Raw genomic sequence first — 24,440 nt, forward strand, 5'->3', positions numbered from 1 at the left:
GTGCCATTTCAACCAGCATGACCCTAATCCAATTCAATGACTTGGTGAAGTCAGTGAGAAGATTGTGGTTTACTGATTGATCTCTTCTTTTCTCTTCTCCTAATTCATAAATTAAATCTTCTAAATTATTAGGTCCATAAAATAAACTGGTTATGGTGATAACTAGATCATAGCCTTCCATTAAGGTGAATGATAATGGATCCATTATTTTTTATTAACATTGCAGGTGCCATCCATCTAGTATTTCTCTGAATGATGAAATTATCATTCATCATATGATGACTCTGATGTACTATCTAATGAATGGTTGGGTTGATTGAGCCATACTCGAGTCTGATCATTCATTTGTTAGAATCACTGAGTACATTCATGTTAATGGTTTGAACTAATCAGGACTTTCAGTGGAAGCCCATCGTCTACTGAAATAAAATCTGAGATGAAATTAATTACTAAAAATTATTTGAAAAAATAATTAGTTGAGAACCTACCCATAGGTGCATATGGGTTGATCGAGCCAGATGCGGGCCTGTATGCAGTCTTATGGATTCTAGTACCTACTAAGGAATTAAGATAATTTCTCAAATTGAAAGTAGAAGCTACCAATTCATATAAAATAATGGGAGAATCTTTCAACTAAAATTCATATCTTTAGACTTGATTAATTCATATACTAATTAAGTCTGTGTTTTTCTTTCTTTTCAGAAATGGCTAGCAATTTGTCGCTTCACTTACTGTTTGATAGTGATGAGCTTATTGGACCCAACTTCGATAACCAGTATCAGAAGTTGAACATTAGTCATTACAGAAATTTGAGTCTTTCATGATGTTTAAAAATTAAAATATCATAAAAACATAAATTATTTGGTGATATTATGAAACATCGTTGATGAGATGGATCATTTACGACGTTTGGATAAACATCGTAGATTGTAACATCTTTGTACAATGTTTGAAGCTAAAACGTCATGTTTTGGCCTAAATTTTTTTTTCATCTAAATTTTTTTTTTTGCCTGCTTTGTATCTAGGTTTTTTTTTCTTTTTTTTTTTTGTTTTGCCCACCATTCAGCCCTACCCCAAAATAAGCCCACCTCTCCTATGCCCTAAAAAAAAATAACGATCCCTGTTCTCTCGATTACGCCACCGCCTCTTCCCCTCCCGATGCATGCTGCAGTCGGCCATTCCCCTCCTCTGATGGACCACCATTCGCCACCACACCACTATCGTTCTCCCGATGCCACCACCTCTCAACCCTGCGATGCACGCTGCGACCGTTCGCCTCCTCTCTACACGGACCGCCGTTCGCCACCACCACTATTCGCAGCCTCTCATGGACCACCATTCGCCGCCTCTCACGGACCGCTTGTCTCCTCTCACCCACACCATGCTGCTCAAAGTCACTGACCTCCCATTCATCTTCATTCGTCACCGACCTCCATGGTGTGTTTGGACTTTCCATCCGTCGGCCATCGCTGTCTTTCTGAGGCATCGTGGTCGTCCCAACAGCACTTCCTCCATCACCATCATCATCGCCAGTTTTCATCTTCTTTTGACGTCTTCATCTTCTTCCTCCATTACTGTTGCTGGTCTTCCCATTTTTGCTCATTATCGTCACCGTCGTCGATCTTTCCATCTTTGCTCACCATCGCCACCGTCATCATCGTCGTTCTCATCACCGTCCCTATTGCTGGTTCAGGTAATGCTTTTGGTGTTGATCCCTGATCATTTCCATGGGTATTGTTGTGGGCTATGGGCTGTGTACTATGGGCTGTGGACTGTGGTGATAGGTACCAATCAAATAAAAAAAAATGATTTGCATGCTTTGACATTAAATTGTGGATATGTTTCCTCAATTTAACATTAGATTGTAAATAATTTACATGCTTTGAGATATTTGTTGGTTGCTAATTAATTAAAAAGGTGAAGGAAAATAAATTTATTAGGTGAGATTATCCTTTATCTATTGTTTGTCACTAAAGTATGATTCAGAGAGAGAATCAAAAAAAAAACAATACAAGAATCTCTTTTTTCTATTGTTTGTCACTAAAGTATGATTCAGAGGGAGAATCAAAAAGAAAATAATAGAGAATATGAGTAGATATTGTTAGTTCAAAAAAAAATCATAATATATGGTAGCTAGGGCACACATTGCAGGACTGCCAATTTGGGTGGTTTGCCAGGGTCAAAATCATATTTAAAAAAAAAAAGAATATATCAAAGCTTGCTTAACTAATTTAAATTTTCTTAATTAAATTAGCAAGAATATAAGTTGACCATTCTTTGGTGCCATATGGAGTGTGTGTGTGTACATATACATATACGTATATGTATACATATGTATATATGCATGTACGTCTATGCGGGTGAGAGAGAGATAGAGAGAGAGAAAGGGAGGTATTATAAAAAAGTACAAAAATATTTAGATGTTAGTTGTAGGAGACTACAAACATTTAGAGGTTTAATTCGGACCAGCCAAATACTTGACCCAAATAAATAATTCATATTTTTCTGTGTTAATGCCTGCTTTACTATTTTTCTTTTTTTGCTCTTTTTTCCTTGCCATTTTTTTGTAAAGACATGATTTAAATAGCATATTTGCTAAAGTTTGTTTGGATTTTAATGATAGATATTTGTATGTAATATGGATAAGCATTGGATGAATTGTGTTAAGTTCTCTCATGAATACATAAAGGGAGTCAAACCATTTATGACTTTTGTGGCTCAAAACAAGGGCAAAATTATAAAATTTGGTGTCCTTGTTCATATTGCTTGAACATTTATACGGAGCCTCAAGAGAATATCTTCGATCATCTATTGAGATTTAGCATAGATCAATCATACACCCGATGGATATTTCATGGCGAACAGACAGAATTTCAATTCTCCAATAATCGAGATAGACTTTCATTTATAGATACAGAAAGTGATGAGTTAGAAGATGACTCAAATGAGGATGATGATGATGATAGAATAAGAGACTTGCTACATACGTCGGTAGTTTCTTTAACGATTATCCTATTGAGAAAAAGTTGAGGGCTTCTACAGGTGCTAACCATTCTTGTACCGATGCCTTTAATGATTTATTGATGGAAGCTATCAAGGAGTTGTATCCGAGATGTGCAAAATTTTTAAAATTATCATTTATTATAAAGTTGCTCCATTTGAAAGTATACAATAAATGGAGTAATAAGTCTTTTGATATACTATTGTCATTACTAAGAGATATCTTGCCTAATGGTCAATCCTCGCCAAAGTCTTACTATGCAGCAAATCGCTTTCTACGGAACTTGGGCCTGGGTTATGTGCCAATACATGCATGTAAATATGATTGTGTTCTCTTTAGGAAAGAGTATGAAAATATCCAAAGTGTGGAACATCGAGATAGATGATTAATGATGGTAAGGATAAGAAGATCCCTTATCAAATGTTACGGTACTTTCTGTTAAAGTTTAGATTGTAATGATTATTTATGAGATGGCACAAAAATAGACCTAGAAGTGAGAGTAACATCATGATTCATCCATCTGATGGTGAAGCTTGGAAGAGCTTTGATTAATAATATCCAGAATTTGCTAGAGAACCCTGTAATGTGAGGCTTGGCCTAGCAACGGATGGATTCAATCTATTTGGCAATATATCTAATGCCTATAGTATGTGGCCTGTTGTTCTTTTGGTATATAATTTATCCCCTTGGATGTGCATGGATGGGTCATTCTTTATGTTGTCACTGCTTATTCCGAGCCCAAAAGCATCAGGTAGAGACATTGATGTCTACTTAAAGCCATTAGAAGATGAGTTGAATGAGTTATGGGATAAGAATATTGATGTTTTCGATGCTTCATATGGCCAAAGTTTTTGAATGTATACAGTTCTATTATGGACTATTAATGATTTTTCAGCCTATGGTAGTATTTCTGAATGGGTCAGTAAAGGGTATATGGTATGTCCTGTTTGTAATAAGCATACCCCTTCTCGTAAATTGAGAAGCAAGATTGGTTATCTGAGTCATCAATGTTTTCTTCCTCATGATCATGCATGGAGAAAGAGCAAGAGGTTTGATGGTAAGGTGGACTATCGACCCTCACCTATCTTACTAACCAGAGATGATGTGATGCAACAACTATCCCATTTGAAGAATATAGACTATAAAAAGCATCCTAACAATAAAAAGAGATCGAGATCAGTAGAAGAGTTGAATTGGATAAAAAAGAGTATTCTTTTTAAGTTACCATATTGGTGTAAGTTGAGATTGAGGCATAACCTTGATATTATGTATATTGAAAAAAATATTTATGACAATATCTTTGGTAATTTGTTAAATCTTGAAGGTAAAATGAAGGATACTATCAAGGCTAGACTTGACTTATAAGATATGAAAATCTAAAAGAAATTGCACTTGATGAAGAGAAATAATGGATCCTACATAATTCCTCCAGCATGCTACACAATGTCGAACACTGAAAAGAAGAGTTTTTGTGAGTTTCTTAAAGGGATAAAGTTTCTGGATGGGTATGCATCTAACATATCTTGATGTATCAATGTTGAAAAAAAGAAGATTATGAGACTAAAAATCCATGATTATCATGTTCTCCTACAAAGCATTTTTTCTATAGGCACACATGGAATCTTGAAGAAGGATGTGACAGCTACATTAATGGAGTTAGGCGACTTCTTCCATCAAATATGTCGTCGAACTTTGATTGTGAATGACATCGAGAAGATGTGTAAAGACATATCCTTGATACTATGCAAATTTGAAATGATTTTTCCATCAGCTTTCTTTGATGTGATGGTATATTTGGCTGTTTATTTGCCAAATGAAGCCTTGCTAGATGGATCGATGGCATATCGATGGATGTATCCAATCGAGAGGTATCATAGTAATTTTTTTTAGATTCTGAATTTAGATAATTATTTATATTATATAATTATTCTAAAATTTGAATTTAGATTTCTTGACTCTCCAAAGAGATTTGTTCGAAATAAAGCTCATCCAAAAAAATCTATTGCTGAGACGTATGTAGTCAAGGAATGCTTGATATTTTGTTCTATGTACCTTTGAGGTATTGAGACCCACTTTAATGTGGATGAGCAAAATAATGATAAAGCCAATGATAGTAACATAACAGTATTTTTCTAACAAGTTAGGATATTTGGAGCAACTCAGTTTGTTTCTCTATCCAAAGAAGAGCAAGATATGGCTCATTGGTATGTGCTTACCAATTATGAAGAGATAGAGCCTTATTTTGAGTAAGTTCTTACTATCTAAATTTTATTATTAAATATTTGATATAGAAATATGATACTAAATAATACCTTTTTGTTAGAGAACATAAGGTTGAGTTGATGGAGCAAAATTTGTTAAATGTTGAGAACAGACATAGAGAATAATTTTCTTTATGGATAAAGCATCAGGTGAGAACACAAACTCTATGAATTATTTGTGTGCATACATATTATTTTTTATATATTCAATTAATATAATTTATTTTACATAATGGTAGATGGCAACATTATACAGACCAGACGAGGAAAGTAGAATCGAGTCTTTATATACGTTGGCATGTGGACCTCAAGTTTTGGTACAAAAGTACTTGGGATGTATTGCAAATGACGTGCGATTACATACTGAAGTTCGTGATTCTCGTAAAATATCACAAAATAGTGGTATTGCGGTAAAAGAAAACCATGGAGATGATATCATCAATTTTTTTGGAGTATTAATAGACATTATGCAATTGGATTATGTCAAGGGTAAAAGTGTTGTTCTTTTTAAGTGCAAGTGGTATGATCTTGGGTTTAGAAATGCTAATGTCAGGATTGATGAAAATGTCCAAAGCATAAATATAACCAGATTATGGTATAAGAATGATCCATTTATTCTTGCAAACCAAGCAAAGTAAGTTTATTATTTACAAGACATGAAACTGGGATGAAACTGGTGTATTGTGCAAGAATGTCAGTATAGACATGTATATGACATCCCTATTGGTGCAACAACAGAGGAAGTTTCTGATGATGAAGAGGGTCTTGGAATGACTCCTGTAGATATTGAGGAATGTCACATAGAGTCATTAGATAGAGATGATGTTGAATCTGATGTAGTAGATGACACTTTGTTTATTACAATGCGAGGTTTACATGATGAAGTAGAAGAGTTAGCAACAAAGGATAGCGAGGATGAAGATGATACCTGGGTAGAATATTACACCAAATATGATGATGAACAGAATGATGATGACAATGGCCGTGACAATGATTTATTTTAATTTTCAACTGTCTAATGTCATGCAACAAATTATTGTTTCGTTGGTGTGGCTGATTTGTAGTTGGTAGGTGCATCTTACTGGTATAATTCTGACTACAACATTGACATTTTTTTTCTTTCTCTAACTATTGTTTTCCTGTGATACAATTGTGAAGTTGTGATGATCTTTTTTTGGAGACTCTATACTGTAAACATGCATAAAAAATTACATATACATATGTATAATAGTAAACTGCCTACACATGTAAATAGACTATGCAGTGATAAACTAGCTTTAACTTAATGATAAACTATCTACATGAATATCTTAAAGTTGACCTTAGTTGATTTAGTTTAAAATCTTGATATTGATTTCATTTGACTATATATTTGTAGGTATTCTCATGGCACCAGGATTGTCTAAGAAAAAAAAGAAAAGTACCAGCAGCCATCGATCCAGATCCATCGTATTCCACTCAGCAGCCAGTGATCCAGGGAATAGCCTTACCATCACAGTTATGGTCAAGGTACCAGCAGTTTCTTCAGAGTCGTGACACCGTAACTACACCACCTTCCTCTCAGTCGCCACCAGCTCATATTCCACCAGCTTCTCTGAATCCGGCACCATCAAAAGTCACACCTTCAGCTCCATCTCTAGCTAATGTTGCACCCCCTCTATCTAGGTACCAACAGCTTCTTCAGAGTCATGGTATCGTGGCTCCACTACCTTTCTCTCAGTCACCTTCTGCCCATATTCCATCAGCTTTTCTAGATCCAACACCAACAGAAGTCACACCTCCTGCTCCACTACCTTCCTCTCAATCGCCACGAGTCCACACACCACCTACCTAGCCAGAGCCTACTGAGCACACACATCTTACCATGAACTTGACTCCTGATGTTAGCTCTATAGGTAGGAATCATTATATACCTATTTGTACTCAATATCACCTAATTTTTTTCAAATTAACATTCTTATCGTTGCTTGCTTATCTTGTAGGGTCCATGAGCATGGGTGGACGAAAGAAAAGAGGTTGCACTAGAGGGATTGGGTTAAGTAAGATAAATAAGGCCCTTGGTAAAAAAATAGAAATCAATATCTCAACAAAAAAAGGGCGACCCACTAATGCTGTTCAATCCGTGAAGCTATAAAATGAGCTGGGTATGATAGTTCGAAATATCTCACCTATCAAGCCTAGATGGATCAAATTAACAGAGGTGGAGATGCAGATTGCATTTGACAAACTAGAGGTAGGTAGAGATCATTATAGTTGCATTTGTATTCTATGCATATTTGTTAACTAGTATTTAATACTTATTTACAGCAAAAACTAGATGTCAAGGGTTTAAGGATGGATGAGGAAGTTTGTACTAGCATCAAGAAGCTTCTTTTATTGAAGTCAAAGGATCAAAGATATCGACTACATATGCATTATCTTAACCATGGAAAGGACTCAAAGCCAAGTACTGTGACCACAGCAGAGTGAATAGATCTTTGTATTTACTGGAGTAAAGAAAAGACACAGGTCAGTATAACTTGCATTATGTTTGCATATAAATATCTCCTTTAAAGAATCTACTTTAGATTGATTGGCATAAAATTTTCTATCTTTTCAGCTAACATGTGAGCATAACAAAAAATCCAAAAGTTTTGTCAAGTGCCAAGCAAACACTGGGTCAAAAGCTTTTATACCTATACGACATGAGATTGTGAGATATCATACTTTGATTATGACTAATATCATTTGACATTTAAGTTTTTTGCAATAGTAACTCATCTTTTAAACAGAGTGAGAATGAATTGAATGAAGAAGAGTGCGATCAAACTATATTGTGGTATCGTACTCATTACACCCCAAGTCATGGTGACACTCTAGGTAGATGGACAACTCCCGAGTGTGAGGCAAAATGGGTGAGGATACTACACAAAAATAAAATTATGATAACTATTTTAAGTGAGCATAGTTTTTATTTTGGAATTAATCCTCTTCGAATTTTTTTAGAATGAAATGATGCAGGTGCTAAAGCAGCTCATATCCAATGGACATCCTATGACAGCAGACCAAATATGCGATAAAGTTTTGGAGACTAGATCAGATTATGTCTATGGTTTGGGAGTTGGACCTCATCCAGAAAAAAAGAGTTCCTCTTTTATATCTAAGAAGAGACTTCAAAAGGAGTTGGAGTAGTCACAAAAGCATAATGAAGAGATGAAGAATGAGATTGTAGACATTAAGGCATAGATGGAGCGTTAACAAAAGATTTTGGAAGCGTTATGTGCATCACAGAATATCTCTTTATCAGATTTATGATGTAAGTTACTTAACTTATTTTTTTAATGTATCTCTAACTCTTTTTTATAAGCATAATGGAATAATATATGTATTTTCTTACTGTAATATATAGGCAATTAATTGATTATGTTTTTCTTTTTGACTGGGATCCTATGACTCAAGAACTTGTGAAGATATAGTTTTGAGGATATGCATGGCAGAGGGGCCTTTTGCACTTTAGATTGTTGACTTATGAACTCATTTATTTTGTTATAGAGGTGACTTGTGAAGATTGCTTTTGGTTAGAGATGAATTGTTTGCTTTTGGTAGAGACATAGTCTCTTGGTGCTTTTAGTTAGAAATACCATCTCTTTGGATGCTTGGACAATTTACTTTTTGGATTATAAACTTTGTGTATGGATTCATCTTGATTATAAATTACATGTGAGTTCATACCTTAGTTGTTGAATGATTTGTTGACTGAAAATGGATGATTTACTTGGTTTTTGAATATATACCATGAAATGTTATATTTTATACAGGTTATAATTGAACTATCAATGAAGCAAAATTTGGCCATCGTCAAACATCTATGTCACAAAATATCCTTATTTTGCAACGTTAGCGAAATCATTCCGCGATGTTTGAGAAACGTCGCCAAAGATCCTTGTTCATTCCACGATGTTGGTAAAACATCCTACAATCAGTCATATTTCATGATATTTGTCAGACATCATGAAAGATATTTGTTCCATGACGTTAGTCAAATGTCGCTCAATCAACCTACATTTTGTGACGTTTGAGAAATATCATGAAAGATTTTTATTCCACGATGTTGGTGAAACGTCGCTCAATCAAACTACATTTCGTGATGTTTAGGCATATGTCACACTTTTGACATCTTTTTCACAATGTTTTATAACAAACATCGCGATTGGCCATTAGCGACGCGACTAGCGCGATGATCTTGGTGACGTTATGCCAAACATCGTGAAAAGATTTTAACGATGTTTTGGAGAACTTTTGGTGATGCTTTTAAACATTGTGGAAAATATTTTTTCTTATAGTGGGTCTTGAACACAATCTAGCTAAAAAGTTTAGGATTGAATTGAGTCAAGCAGACTATGACACAAATAGGTTAAAGATAAATGAGCAATTAGTTACTGGTCAAGGTACTTATATAATAATACCTTATAATTTCTCTATATGTGACACTACTATCTTGGTATTGGATACCGAAAGTCTAGTTCACATATGTAATTCATTGCAAGAACTTCAAGTTAGTAAAAAATTTGAGAATGATGTAAGATTCCTAAATGTGGGACATGGAAGCTAAGTTTCAATCCTGACTTTAGGAGTCATCGAGCTTATTTTTAAATTTAATAGTATCATTTTAAGTGATTATCACTATTGTCCATCTTTCTTGATGAATATAATCTCTGTTGGCCTTTTGGCCAAAGATAGCTGTAGTTTATCAATAAAGAATAATTATTATGATATTATTTTGAATGATATTACAATAATGTGAGGATAATTAAGAAATAATATTTATATCTTATCACAGCCTGTGACTGTAATGTATACTCTAAATAAATACTCAAAGTTAGATAATGTCACAAATGCCTATTTTTGGCATTGCAGGCTTGGTCACATTAACAAGAGTAGGATAAACAGGTTAGCACAAGAGGATATCCTCAATATCAATGATTGTGAATCATTACTGATCTGAGTCTTGTCTTCTTGAGAAGATGACTAAATCATCTTTTACTAAAAAAAATGAACGAGCTAGTAAAGTTCTAGGTCTAATACATACTACTGTATATTGACTTATGAACATTAGTGCTAAAGGAGGGTATAGCTATTTTATTATATTCACAGATAATCTATCTAGATATGGATATATCTATTTGATAAAATATAAGTTCGAATCATTTGAAATGTTCAAACAATTCCATAATGAAGTAGAGAAACAAACTAGAAAAAGTATTAAAACTCTTCGGTCTGATCGAGGGGGTGAATATCTTTCTAGTAAATTTTTGATATATCTAAGAGAGAATAGATTCTCTCATGATGGACCCCTCTAGGGATACCACAGTATAATGGTATCTCAGAAAGGAGGAATCAAACTTTGTTGGATATGGTTCGGTCTATGATGAGGTTTGCAAGTCTATCAATCTTCTTTTGGGGATATACACTTGAGATAGCCTATTTTGTGCTCAATAATATTTCGAGCAAGTCAGTTAGTAAAGCACTATATGAGATATGATCAGGATGTAGGCCGAACCTCACTTACTTTAAAGTCTAGGGGTGTCCGGCTTGTGTTAAATAATTACAAATCGATAAGCTCGGACCTAAGTTTGATAAGTGTAATTTTATAAAGTATCCTAAGAAAATGAGGAGATATTATTTTTACCTCCCTGCTAAACAAAAGATATTTGTCAACAGTAAGATATACTTTTTAGAAAAAGAGTTCTTTAATGAAGAAAAAAGTACCTCTAAAATCGAGCTTGACGAAGTTCGACAGGTAGAAAAATTGACACCAGCAACTGAATCTGAATCAGATTTGATAAGATCAAACCCAGAGCTCAATATACAAACTGCTTAAGGTGATCTGGTAGAGTACCATGTCAGTCAGACAGATACTTAGATTTTTTGATCCGAGATAGAGATCTTGTTGAGCTTGATGAGAACAATGAGGATCTAATTACCTACATAGATGTGATGCAGAGATCTAACTTTGAGAAATGGCTTGAAGATATGAAATCTAAAATGGAGTCCATGAAGATCAATGATGTATGGACATTAGTTGATCTACCCAAAGGGATAAAAATTACAGGGTGTAAATGGATCTTCAAAAAAAAAAGGGGTGCAGATGGAAAGATGGAGATCTATAAAGCCCATCTCTTTGTCAAGGGGTATCATCAGCACTATGGTATTGATTATGATGAGATATTTTCTCCTGTGGCAATGCTTAAGTCCATTCGGATCATGCTTGCGATAGCAACATATCTGGATTATGAAGTCTGGCAAATAGATGTGAAGATAATTTTTCTAAATGGAGAGCTGAACGAAGAGGTGTATATGATACAACCTGAAGGATTCATATCCATAAATGAGTTCAAGGTGTGCAAGCTTCAGAGATTCATTTATGGATTAAAGCAAGCATCTTGGAGTTGGAACATATATTTTGATAAGGTGATCAAAACGTATAGCTTTGTTAAGAATGAAAAAAAATCTTGCATATAGAAGTGGACTAATGGTTCAGTAATTGTATTTCTTATTTTGTATGTAGATGATATTTTTTTAATCAAAAATGAAGTCTCTGTATTACAGAGAATAAAAGTATGCCTGTCGTCACAATTCTCCATGAAGGATCTGTGAAAAATAGCCTACATCCTATGGATGAAGATCTATAGGGATGGATCTAAAAGGTTGCTCGAGCTCTCTCAATCTACGTACATAGATATCATACTAAAATAGTTCAGCATGAAAAATTCCAAAAAAGGCTACCTTCTGATAGGCCATAAAATTTTTCTCTTGAAGAAGGATTGTCCGACAACCCCTCAAGACAGAGAGCGTATGAGTAGAGTTTCATATACTTCGATAGTGGGTTCTATAATATATGCTATGACATGTACAAGATCAGATATGGCATACTCACTAAGGGTAGTGAGTAGATACCAGTCTGATCCAAGAGAGAACCACTGAAAGGTCTTAAAGATCATTCTTAAGTATTTAAGAAATACTAAGGATCAGTGGCTTGTTTATGGTGAAACTGACTTGAAACTAGTGGGGTTCACCGACTTCAGCTTTCAGTTAGACCATGATGATAGCAAGAGTGTGTCAAGTTACATTTTTATCCTGAACGGTGGAGCAATCTACTGAAAAAATTTCAAGCAGCACACTGTGACTGACTTTATTTGTGAAGTGAAGTATATCACGGCATCCGATATTATGAAGGAAGCTGTATGATTATAAAAGTTTATCGACGAGCTCGGAGTGGCACCATCTATCGATGGTCCTGTCCTGTTATATTGTGACAGCACTGGAGCCATTGCTCAAGCTAAGGAGCCGAAGTCCCATCAGCGCACTAAGCATATTCTGCACCATTACCACCTTATCTAGGAGGTCGTGGATTGAGGTGACGTCGATCTTCAGAAGATTGATGAAAAGAAGAACCTAGCTGACTCATTTACTAAACCTCTCAGAATTAAAGAGTTCAATGATCACAAGTCGAAGATGGATATACGATATTGTACCGATTGGCTTTAGTCCAATGAAAGTTATTGAAAAATATGTTCCAAAGTCAATCATCAGTCAGTTGATGATTGTGCTCACTTTTATAAATATATATAATTTTTTATTAATAAAAATTATTTGATTTTTTTATCATATTTTATCTATCTTATTAGAACTCCTATGTTGTGATGAAGTCCTTAGGACTATATTTAATCGATAAAGGAGGATTTATCACTTAGTCCTTAAAACGTGTTCATGACCAAATAATATGCTGTTAATAGGACGATAGCAATATCAAGTATAGATCATTGTATGCTATATAAGTTGGTTGTACTCTTAACTAAGAAGTGTGGAGACACTGGTATGGCATGCAGGTGGAATGTAGGAGTACATTCATACCGAACGTGATCATTTATCGAGCACTCTACTGTCAAGAATAGCTCGTAAAGGATATAGGTACCAGTATCCTTCAAATTTTAGATCACTATGGTGACTTGTAAGCAACTCACTATACTTTAATGTAGGATCATCTGAATTTTTAATTCAGTGATGAAAGATTACTAGGCGCAGTCAAGTACTTATCAAGTCAGTGCGTGAGTCAAGATGGAATGGATCCCTCTAAATTAGTAGCAGATATGCATTAGTGTATTTCAATTTAGTAAAATCTTGATCAGGGCAATCCATGTGATGAATTTAAAAGTTGAAATATAATGTGGTCGACTATATTAGGGTTGACAATCAAACCCTAGGTTACCTTGAGCATTAAGGTCAAATGGATGAATTATACGATAACCATACGTCGGTAGGCTCTGAAAGTTGCTTTGCAATCTTTCGACCTATCTGGATATTGTATCCCATTGCTAGATGGTTACATCAATTAGTATAGAAAGTTGTTCTTATGCTACTGGGTTAGGTTCGAACCTATGGGGTTATACACATTAGAAGATTTGATCAAATATGATAGCTCAAGAGTCCAATTGGATTGTGACTCTGATGAAAAGTCCCACTGAGATTAGAACTCTAGAGGAGAGTCCCACTGGACTGGGACTTTACTATTAATAGAGGATTTATTAGCAATTAAATTGCTAATTGACTCAATTTGATTGAGTAAAGAGCTTTGGATCAAATCTAATTGAATTGGATTTAGTTTGACATAGATTGGGTTTGATTTGATCAACCCAAATTGCAAAAAAAATTTGATCCTGATTTGATCAGGACTTATGCTTAGCTAATTCCTAATTGGGTTAAAAATTTATTAAGATGATTGGGCTTCTAATTAGATTAGGTTCATTTCTATCATTGGGTTCAAACCAAATTTGATTTGGCTTGAAATCAAATTGAAAATGAAGAGTCCCAGTCGGTAGGGACTCTATCCTTATCTCTTGCGCCACCCTTGGACCCATCTCTTGTTCTCTATGCCAACTTGGTTTTGGTTTGAGATTTGTGACATGATGAGAGAGGGCCTAATAAGGGTGGGTGGCAAAGCATGATAAGTCATGATCTTATCTCCTACCTAATTTGAATGCGATCCGAATTAGAGATAAGGAGATAAGAAGAAAAGAGATTTTTTAAGTTTGGAAAGAAGGGTGGTGCCTATTGATTTTTTTTCTAAATTTTTTTGAAGAGTTTTTGGATATATGAGGCATCTGATCTCCTTCATCATGTCATCAGCCATTCTTGGAAATTTTTGGATGCCAAAATTGATGGTTGGCATGGAGATATTGGTGCCCTCCCTTTGACCCAAAAACCCTAGCCCTTGTTATTTAAAGGGGGCTCCAATTGTGGATGCCCCAATATGTTCTTTCCTTGCTGGTTTTATTCTTTCTCCAGAGCTCTCTCTTCTCTCCTCTTCCTCCTCCAGATTCTCTCTTCTTTTGGAGCATCTAAGAGTTGTGAAGAAGAAGGAAGAAATCAACCTTAAAGATCCTTGCAAGCTAGCACTTCCAAAAAGCTTGTTCTACACCGATCTTCGTGTGGACGATTTGTAGAGGCCAGACATCTTTATGTAGCTGTGAGCAACCTGAAGGAGCAGCTATCCAAGTGTTGGACTAGCAAAGATCAGCAGCCTTCAATTCGGTAATGGTTTCTAAACTTGTTTCTTTGTTTTTGATAGATCTAAAAGTTAGATCTAGATTGCAGCATCGATTAGATCGATACAAGTTTTATTTTTAGATCTTATGTGCATGTTAAATCATATTATAAGTCTTGATATAGTAGTCTAGATTAGATCTTATGAATATAAATTAGATTAAATCATTTAATCTTATAGTTTCGCTGCATAAATTTTAAAATTACATGTATAGCACTGTCGTACTTTTCCTTCATGGGCGTCCACTTAGATTACCTTATTTGATTGGGGTGCCCCATATGCTTACCAAAAAGGGTTGATATCCTACCAATTAAGTCAAATTTTAATGAAAAAAATTAGATTAAAAAGGTAAAAATCTTTATGAGATAAAGAAGTGCCTTTTTAAGTAAATTAGATTCCTGATTTGGATCAAAGAAGGGCCTATATAAAGAGAAGGTCTCTTAAAATTTTAGAAGTTAGTTTTATTGATTAAAAATCAAATCTCTCTCCCTCTCTCCCTCTCTCCCTTCTCCATGCCACACCCTCTCTCCCTTCTCTTTTTCATGCCCAAAGTTTGGGCATCCCACCTTTCTACGTGCTAAGAGTTGAGGAGTTGTTCATCTAAAGCGAGGAACAAAGAGAAAAGACTGCAGATCAAAGAGTTGATTCTGCAGTCAAGATCAAAGAGTTAATCAAGATTCTAAAGGGCTGAGATCCTACTTTGAGAAGAAGGATCTATCATGAGAAGGAGGATTCAAGGTTGATCCCAACGGATTGCTATAGAGGCTGGATATGTGTGCGGCTCGAAGATCTTCGAACATGAGATCATCGGTAGCGGTGAATTTCTACTCGAAGATATTAAGATTTGATCTCATACTTATTTTTATTTTTAGATTATATATATATCTTTTCTTCTGACTTTGAGTAGGATTAGATAAGATCTAATGCATGTGGGGTTAAACGGTTTAACCAGATTATTTTTCTACTGTGATTGTAAAGATTTTTGAAATCTACACATGTACTCTGCCTGACTTTCTACCAGTGGTATTAGAGCCAAATTTTTAAAAACATAAATAATCTAGTTTTTATCTTAGATCTAAAAATTTTAATGATTTAAAATTGATCTTGTGCTGATATAAGGTTGTCCTAATATGGGGTTTACCCTCTATGTTGTAAAAATTATCCTAGCATAAGATTGATCGATTTTGAAAATTATTTTCAAAGTAATTTAATCAATCTTTTATATCTAAAAATTAGCATATGTGTATATCTTATTTTATATTTAGATCTGAAATTAGAATGATTAAAAGTTTACGTCAAATTGGTATAAAGTTGTCCTGATATAAGGTTTATCCCCTATATTGAAAAGGTTATCCTAGTTTGATGCAAACCAATTTTTGAAAAGATATTTTTAAAATATTTTAATTATTTTTTAGATCTAGTTTTACATGTATTTGATATGTATATTTTTAGTTTTAGATCTAAAATTTGATGTATATTGATGCGTAGTCGTTGATAGCACCAAAAATAACTCTATTCACTACGTAGGTAGGATGAGTCGAGATCGTATCCTCAGGGACCTTGGGCTATGTTGAGATTGCAAGATAAAAGAAAGAAACGTTGTTTTTGATTTAAAAAATAAATTATCTTAAAATTGAGGTAATTAGAAAATAAAGAGCTCGAGAGTTTTGAATTACTTTACACTAGCAGAGTTGTATCTCTTTTTTTTTTTAATTAAATGGATGTGATTAATCTTAGAAAAAATACCTGTCTTTCCTCGGCATGCTTCGTACCCGTAGATCACGGCGCATCTTCAGAAAGTATTAGGTAAATAACTCTTCTTTCCTCGGCACACCCCGTATCCGTAGATCACGGTGCATCTCCGGAAAGTAAAAGTTGTTCCTAATATTAATCTAACAAGAAAGTATAAATAAAAATATATAAAGGAGAGCAAATAAAGAACTCATGACAATTTAAATAAAAAGCATAATCTTTATTGCATATAAAGAAATACAGAAAAGTTTAGAACAATAAACCATCTCTGTGTCGTTACAAAATTTCTTCTCCACTCCTGAGACTGCTAGCCTAGCTGCTCATGAAGTAGTCCCTTTCTATTCCTCTATGCAAGGCTCTAGAAGAATTTCTGGGCTCCCCCTCTAATGGGAGTACAAAAGCCTTTTTATAGGTATTAGGAGGGAGGAGTTTTACATGATTTTCCGATGTGGGACTAAAGAAAATACAAATCTTTCCTTTCAAAATATTTCTAAATATTAATTTTTTTCTTTAATAAGCATCTGTTCGACCGCCATCAAAAATTCTTTGCGAACCCGTCTGCCGCGCGCCCACACCCGCGTGATGCCGCATCCACACCGCGTCCATGCCTCACGCGTCCGTCCTGTGTCCACGCGCCGCATCCACCCCGCTCCACGTGCGTCCCGCGTTCGTCCCGCGTCCGCGCCCGTCCCGCATCCGCGCGTTCATGCGCGGGCGTTCACGCCGTGCGTTCACGCGCGCCCAGAGCCTTTCTTTTTTTTTGAATTCACGTGAAACATGCTTTTTATATTCCAAAAAGAAACAAAAGTTTCTTCACAATGACATCTATATCCTTTTGGATTCCTTGCATAGTATCTTCATTTTCTATAATACCAGATGCATCTTTTTTTTATTTTAATTTTATTTTAAGTCCAATTTTCTTCAAACTTGAGTCTTTTTGATCTATGAATCGGACTCTTTGTATCGGCGATCACCTTTCCTGTAAAATATAGAAAGAAACATCAAATTCTTAATAAATTAGATAAATTAAATATAATTTTTTAATTTAAAATACTTAAATTAAGTGTTTATCACACCCTCCAACTTGAATTTTGCTCGTCCTCGAGTAAAATAGATATATCAGCATTGTGTACCGACTTGATTTTGAATAAAAAGTTAGGTTAGGCATCTCAAAAGGTAGGTGATACTTGGTCAGACCATTAAAGAGATATTTCATTGGATTATCAATTTAACCCAATTAGTGACTGAGTATTAACTAAAGAAATTTCAAGAGCTTTTCTTTCACCAACTCCCCACTTTACTCTTTAAATCCTCTAACTTAATGGGAAAGAGGTTTATTATCTTCTTGCAATTTAGTCCCCCTTTTTTTTTTTAAATTTTTAACATTGCCTACTTTTTTACGCGAACCACAATGCTTACTTAGGCGAAAGGGCCCGGTTACTCAGTAGGAAACCAATGTTGTTTTTCTTTTTTTTTTTTTTAAGTAAATTTTAAGGAGAATTTTTTTTGCATACCTCGACCTTTCCACCCAATTTCTCATGAAGCAGATTCTTTATTGAGATCAGTAAGAAGAGGTTTGTAGAATCACTCCTAAAATTTGGTCTAGTCTAAACCCTACCATTCATTGGGTTTTCTTAATAATTTATTCCTCAGTATCTCTAAAATTATCTTGACCATTAATCATTCATTGTTTAGGATGCCTAATTGACTCTCAATCAAAATAAAATTTGGACACACAAAACTAATTATTTCTAACCATACTCGAGAATTTGATTAATTTCCTCCCCCCAACTTAATCTACATTGTCCTCAATGAAGTAAGAAAGCAAAGAAAATAAAAGGAGAGAGTGCACCTGGGATAATTTTGCTTCGAAAGTTGAAGATAGCTTCATTGATTAATAGGCTCTTGTTCTAAATTTCTGCAGCTGTGAGAAAAAAAAATAAAATAAAATAAAAATAAAAATAAAATCATTGGGTTGCCTCCCAACAAGCGCTAAGTTTTATGTCTTCAGCCAGACTGAATTGAGTCTTATGGCAATTTTGGATCCACTAAATCAACAGATTCAATTAATTCTCCATCACTAATTCCATCTATGTAAGTTTCAATCGCTGACCGTTCACTTTAAAAGTGTTCCCCTATTTAGGATTTTTGAGTTCTATAGCTCCATGAGGAAATACCTGAGTTACAATGAAAGGTCCGTCCCAACGTGAGCGAAGTTTTTTGGGAAACAGACGCAACCTAGAATTGAAGAGCCAAACTTTTTGATTGGGCTCGAACATTTTTCGTGCAATAAATTTATCATGGTATGCTTTAGTTCGAGCCTTATAAATTTTGACACTCTCATACGCTTCATTGCGTAGCTCTTCAAGTTTATTTAATTGGAGTCTCCTATTGGAACCTGCATTTTTCATATCAAAGTTAAATTGCCTTATGGCCCAAAATGCACGATGCTCCAATTCCACCGGCAAATGACAAGCTTTTTCGAATACAAGTCGATAGGGAGACATTCCTATGGGTGTTTTAAAAGCAGTATGGTAAGCCCATAATGCATCGTCTAAGCGAAGAGACCAATCCTTTCTATCGGGCCTAACCGTCTTTTCTAGGATATGTTTAATCTCCCTATTTGACACCTCTACCTGACCATTAGTTTGGAGGTGATATGGTGTGGCCACTTTGTGTGAAATATTATATTTTTTCATAAGTACTTTAAAATATTTATTCGTAAAATGAGTCCCCCCATCACTAATGATCACCCTTGGGAAGCCAAATCGACTAATGATGTTTCGTTGGATAAAACTAATTACAATTTTATTATCATTAGTCTGTGTAGCTATTGCCTCCATCCATTTTGATACGTAATCAACTGCCACCAGAATATATTCAAATCCAAATAAGGCTGGAAAAGGTCCCATGAAATCAATCCCCCAAACATCGAAAATTTCTACTACTAAAATGGGGGTCAGTGGCATCATATCCTTCTGCTGACATCGCAGACAACTTCGGCCAAATTCATGTGCATCTTTGAAAAGCGTTGGCCAATAAAACCCACTCTACAGTACTTTTGCTGCAGTTTTTCTTCCACTAAAATGTCCCCCACATGCCGAAGAATGGCAAAAAGTGAGAATGCTTTGGAATTCACTCTCGGGGACACAACGGCGAATAACTTGGTCAGGACAGTATTTGAATAGTTCAGATTCTTCCCAGAAATAATGTTTAATTTGCGAGAAAAATCGATCCTTTTCTTATTTTATCCAGTGAGAAGGTACTTGTCCTGTTGACAAGTAATTGACAATATGGGCAAACCATGGAGGACGGCTAGAGGAGATTGCGAAAAGTTGTTCGTCAGAAAATTTTTTTTTGACCTCATCTATGCCTATCGTGCGTTCAACTAAGATCCTGGAGATGTGATCAGCTACCACATTCTCAGAACCCTTCTTATCTCGGATTTCCAGATCAAATTCTTGTAAAAGAAGGATCCATCTGATCAAATGCAGTTTAGTATCTTTCTTTGAGAGGAGATGTTTCAGAGCCGCATGATCAGAGTAAACTAGAACCTTAGACCCTAACAGATATGAGCAAAATTTTTCAAGGGCGAACACTACTGCTAGTAGCTCTTTTTCTGTTGTGGTGTAGTTTAATTGGACATCGAAAAGAGTCTTGCTAGCATAATAGATCACATGTGGCTCCTTATTGATTTTTTGGCCTAAGACGGCACCTATTGCAAAGTCAGAGGCATCACACATAATCTCAAATGGAATGGACCAGTCAGGGGGTTTTATTATGGGTGTTGTTGTCAGGGCTGTTCGTAATGTGTTGAACGCTTTCAAACAGTCTTCATCAAAGACAAATGGTGTATCCTTGGCCAACAGATTGCACAAAGGTCTTGAAATCTTGCTAAAGTCTTTGATGAAGCGTCTATAAAATCCGACATGACCTAAGAAAGATCGTATTTGTCAGACCGAAGTAGGGGGTGGTAGTTTTGAAATAACCTCAACTTTGGCTTTATCTACCTCGATCCCTTTTTCAGAAATAATATGTCCTAATACAATTCCTTTCCGCACTATGAAATGGCTCTTTTCCCAACTTAAGACAAGATTTGTCTCCATACACCGTTTAAGAACTTTGGAAAGATTATGGAGACAATCCTCAAAGGTGGTTCCAAATACAGAAAAATCATCCATAAAAACTTCAAGACATTTATCCACCATATCCGAAAAAATGGCTAGTATGCACCGTTGAAATGTAGCGGGTGCATTGCAAAGCCCGAATGGCATACACCGAAAAGCGAAAGTGCCATAGGGGCAGGTGAAGGTAGTTTTTTCTTGATCATCCAAAAATACAGGTACTTGATTGTACCCTGAATAATCATCAAAAAAATAGTAGAAACTTTGTCCTGCTAACCGTTCTAGGATTTGGTCGATGAAGGGCAATGGAAAATGATCCTTCCTAGTAACGGCATTCAGTTTTCTATAATCTATGCATACTCGCCATCCAGATGATATGCAAGTTGGAAGTAGTTCACCTTCTTCGTTCTCCACCACAGTAATACCAGATTTCTTAGGTACTACTTGAGTGGGACTGACCCATTTACTATCGGTTATGGGGTAGATGATTCCAGCATCTAACCACTTTACCACCTCTTTCTTTACTACTTCACGCATGTTTGGGTTCAATCTCCTCTGCATATCTCGATGGGGTTTGGCATGTTCCTCAAAATGAATATGGTGCATGCAAATGGAGGGGTCAATTCCTTTTAAATCGGCAATGGACCAACCGATAGCCTCTTTATGTTCCTTCAGAATACAAACCAATTGTGCTTCCTAATTAGGGGTCAAGTCTGATGCAATGATTGTCGGGAGGGTATCATTGAGTCCTAAAAATACATACTTAAGCATAGCAGGAAGAGGTTTCAATTCTAACGTAGGTGGTGATTCTAAAGATGGGACTATTGGTGTACTGGCTAATGTGGGCAATGGCTCATACTTGATTGTCCATGGAGGAGTGGTTTTATCATGTGGTGTATCTAACAAGATGTTAACTTCTTTCATATATTCCTCAAAGTCACACACTCCAAAGTGAGCTAAGCAAGTATCTAAGGGGTCTGGTGCTAGAATTATGGGTGCTGCATCATATCTTCTAGTGTATCTACTTCGAAGCAACTATCCATTGATGGTCCTTGGGAAGCACCAAACACATTCAGTCTTAGTTTCTTATTCCCAAACGATACGTCCATGACTCCTGTCCTACAATTAATGCATGCATTTGTCGTAGCTAGGAAGGGTCATCCTAAGATAATGGGAATTTGTCTGGGGTTGCCACTTAATTCCATATCGAGAACCAGAAAATCAACTGAAAAGTAAAACTCATCTACCTTGACCAAGACATCCTCAAGCATTCCATGTGGTTCCTTAATTGATCTGTCGGCTAACTGCAGTGTGACTGATGTGGGTTTCAGTTCTCCAAATCTAAAAAGTTCATACACCGAACTAGGTAAAAGATTCACACTTGCCCCTAAATCCAGAAGAGCTTTTTCAATGTGATAAATCTCCTATAACACAAAAAATAATGGGGGCTCCTGGGTCCTTAAGCTTTGGAGGAGTGGCATGCTGGAAGACAGAACTAGCCTGTTCAGTGAGACGTACTTTTTTTGGGATTTGTGATCTAGATTTACATTTTTGGATGCACAAATCCTTCAAAAATTTGGCATAAGCAGGGACCTATTTGATTGCGTCTAGAAGGGAAAGATTAATTTAGACTTGCTTAAACAATTCCAACATCTCATCAAGTTTTCCTCCCTTCTTATCTGCAGGAATAGGGGCTTTCAGGGCATCTGAAAATGGGGCTTTAGGCAAGTAAGATGATTCCGGTGTAGTTAGTTCCTTCTCTATTTTCAGGTCCTCCTTGTTCTTGGGTGATTTGAATTTGGTTAGAGGTTTAGGGTCGGTCTCATTGGTTTTACTAGTGTGTTCAATGACCTTCCCACTTCTCAGAGTCATGATTGATTTGGCATGTTCAGAAAAAGCTTCTGGGGTATTAGAACTCTCTATCACAAATTATCCTCTTGGGTTGCTCTCGGGTTGGCTAGGTAATTTTCCTCCTTCCCTCCTACTGAATGCAGTTGCTAGTTGACCTATTTGGGTCTCTAGCTTAGCAATGGATTATGTGTGGGAGTTAAGGGTCTGAGTGTTGACTTCTAATCATTCTAGTGCTTTCAGAACTTTTTCCTCAAAAGCTAAGCTGTGACCAGTAGTAGACGGTTGAGGAACATTTTGAAATTGATGGTATGGTCCATGCCTATATGTTGGGTCTTGATATTGAGGTCGAGGTGTGGCAGGACCAACCACTGATTGTGGTCTCCAGGAAAAATTTGGATGGTTTCTCCAGCCGGGGTTATAAGTGTTCGAATATGGATCGTTTTCTGATCTGCGAGCTTGTTGGACTTGAGCTTGCTGAACCTGCTCGTGCACGAACTCAGGAAATTGAGGTGCGGCTGGCATTCACTAACAAAATGGTTCGGACTTGCACACAATGCACAAACTTCTTGGATTGGGTTAGGTGGAATCGGGGATTGTCCAGTATTTAGAAGACGATCTAATTTTTGGGACAGTTCATCTACCTTTTGATGGATATCTATGGTATTTTCTACTTCATATATTCCACCTCTTTTTGGGTTTAACATGGGTTTATCTCTAATAGAGGCAGACATATGATGTAATGAATTTTCACTTAAAATTTCAAATAGTTGCCATGCCTCATCCTCACTTTTCAGCATGAATGTCCCACCGCATGATGCATCGACCATTTATCGATGTCTTTCAGAGAGTCCATCATAAAAACATTGGATTAACTGCCACTTGGGTACAGCATGGTGGGGACATTTTCTAATAAGGTCCTTTAATCTCTTCCATGTTTCATGAAATATTTCTCCATCTAATTGGGAAAAACTAGTTATGGCTTTTCTTATTTGATTAGTTTTTCCTATGGAAAAATATTTCTTGAGAAACTCTCCTTGCAGCTGGTCCCAGGTTGATATAGTCATGGAATCCAAAGTATGTAGCCAGTATTTGGCTTTGTCCTTAAGTGAAAAAGAGAATAATTTTAACCTAAGAGCATCATCGGAGAAGTTGTGAATTTTGACAGTTGAGCATATCTCAAGAAATTCTTCAAGATGTTTATAAGGGTCCTCATTACTAAGTCCATAAAATGAAGGTAACATTTAGATTATATTGGACTTAATTTCATATTGAGTGGCCTCCACAGGGGGCACTTGAATACAAGGAGAGTAGGTATATGTGGAAGGAGTAAAGTACTCCTTCAATTGCTTGGGTGGATCATTCTCCTGATTTCGGTCCATATTTTTACGTCTGTTGGCTCTAAAGGTTCTTTCTATTTCTGGATCAAAAGGTTGGATTTCTGGTCGTAACGATCTACGGCCAAGCATACACCTTACAATTATACTGTAGAGCAAACACAGAAAATTTTTCTTTTTATAATATATATTTTTATAATAAAGTGAGAAAAGAATGAAGAAAATCTAAAGAGAAGAACCTAAGAATCTTAAATCTATGAAAAGGGAGAAATTAGTTAATGTTTAGATGTTAATTGCAATCAACTTAAACAATCATAGACTCTCTATCCTAAGGTTAACTTAGATCTAGATAGCTCCTAACTTTCAAGACCGCCTTTGAGCACTCCAAGCTCAAGACTGACTAACTGACTCGGCTAGGTAAGCGTAAGATGTGGGAGGTTCCCTGCTCGTTGCTTTCCTTAGACACCAACTAAGTTGGCCAGGTCAGTCAACGGAACCAATTGAAAACTACTTTCTTTAACCACTTGCCTTAGA

At 35.9% G+C, this 24,440-nt stretch overlaps 1 non-coding gene across 1 annotated transcript; it reads left to right on the top strand.

Annotated features, from left to right (window-relative positions):
* The first annotated feature begins 23,458 nt into the window (after nt 1–23,458).
* Nucleotides 23,459–23,564, top strand: LOC140859584 (small nucleolar RNA R71). Its single transcript, XR_012143120.1, has one exon. It is a non-coding gene; the product is annotated as a small nucleolar RNA R71 (small nucleolar RNA).
* The last annotated feature ends 876 nt before the right edge of the window (nt 23,565–24,440 follow it).

Source organism: Elaeis guineensis, chromosome 7, assembly GCF_000442705.2.
Source record: "Elaeis guineensis isolate ETL-2024a chromosome 7, EG11, whole genome shotgun sequence".
NCBI lineage: Eukaryota > Viridiplantae > Streptophyta > Magnoliopsida > Arecales > Arecaceae > Elaeis > Elaeis guineensis.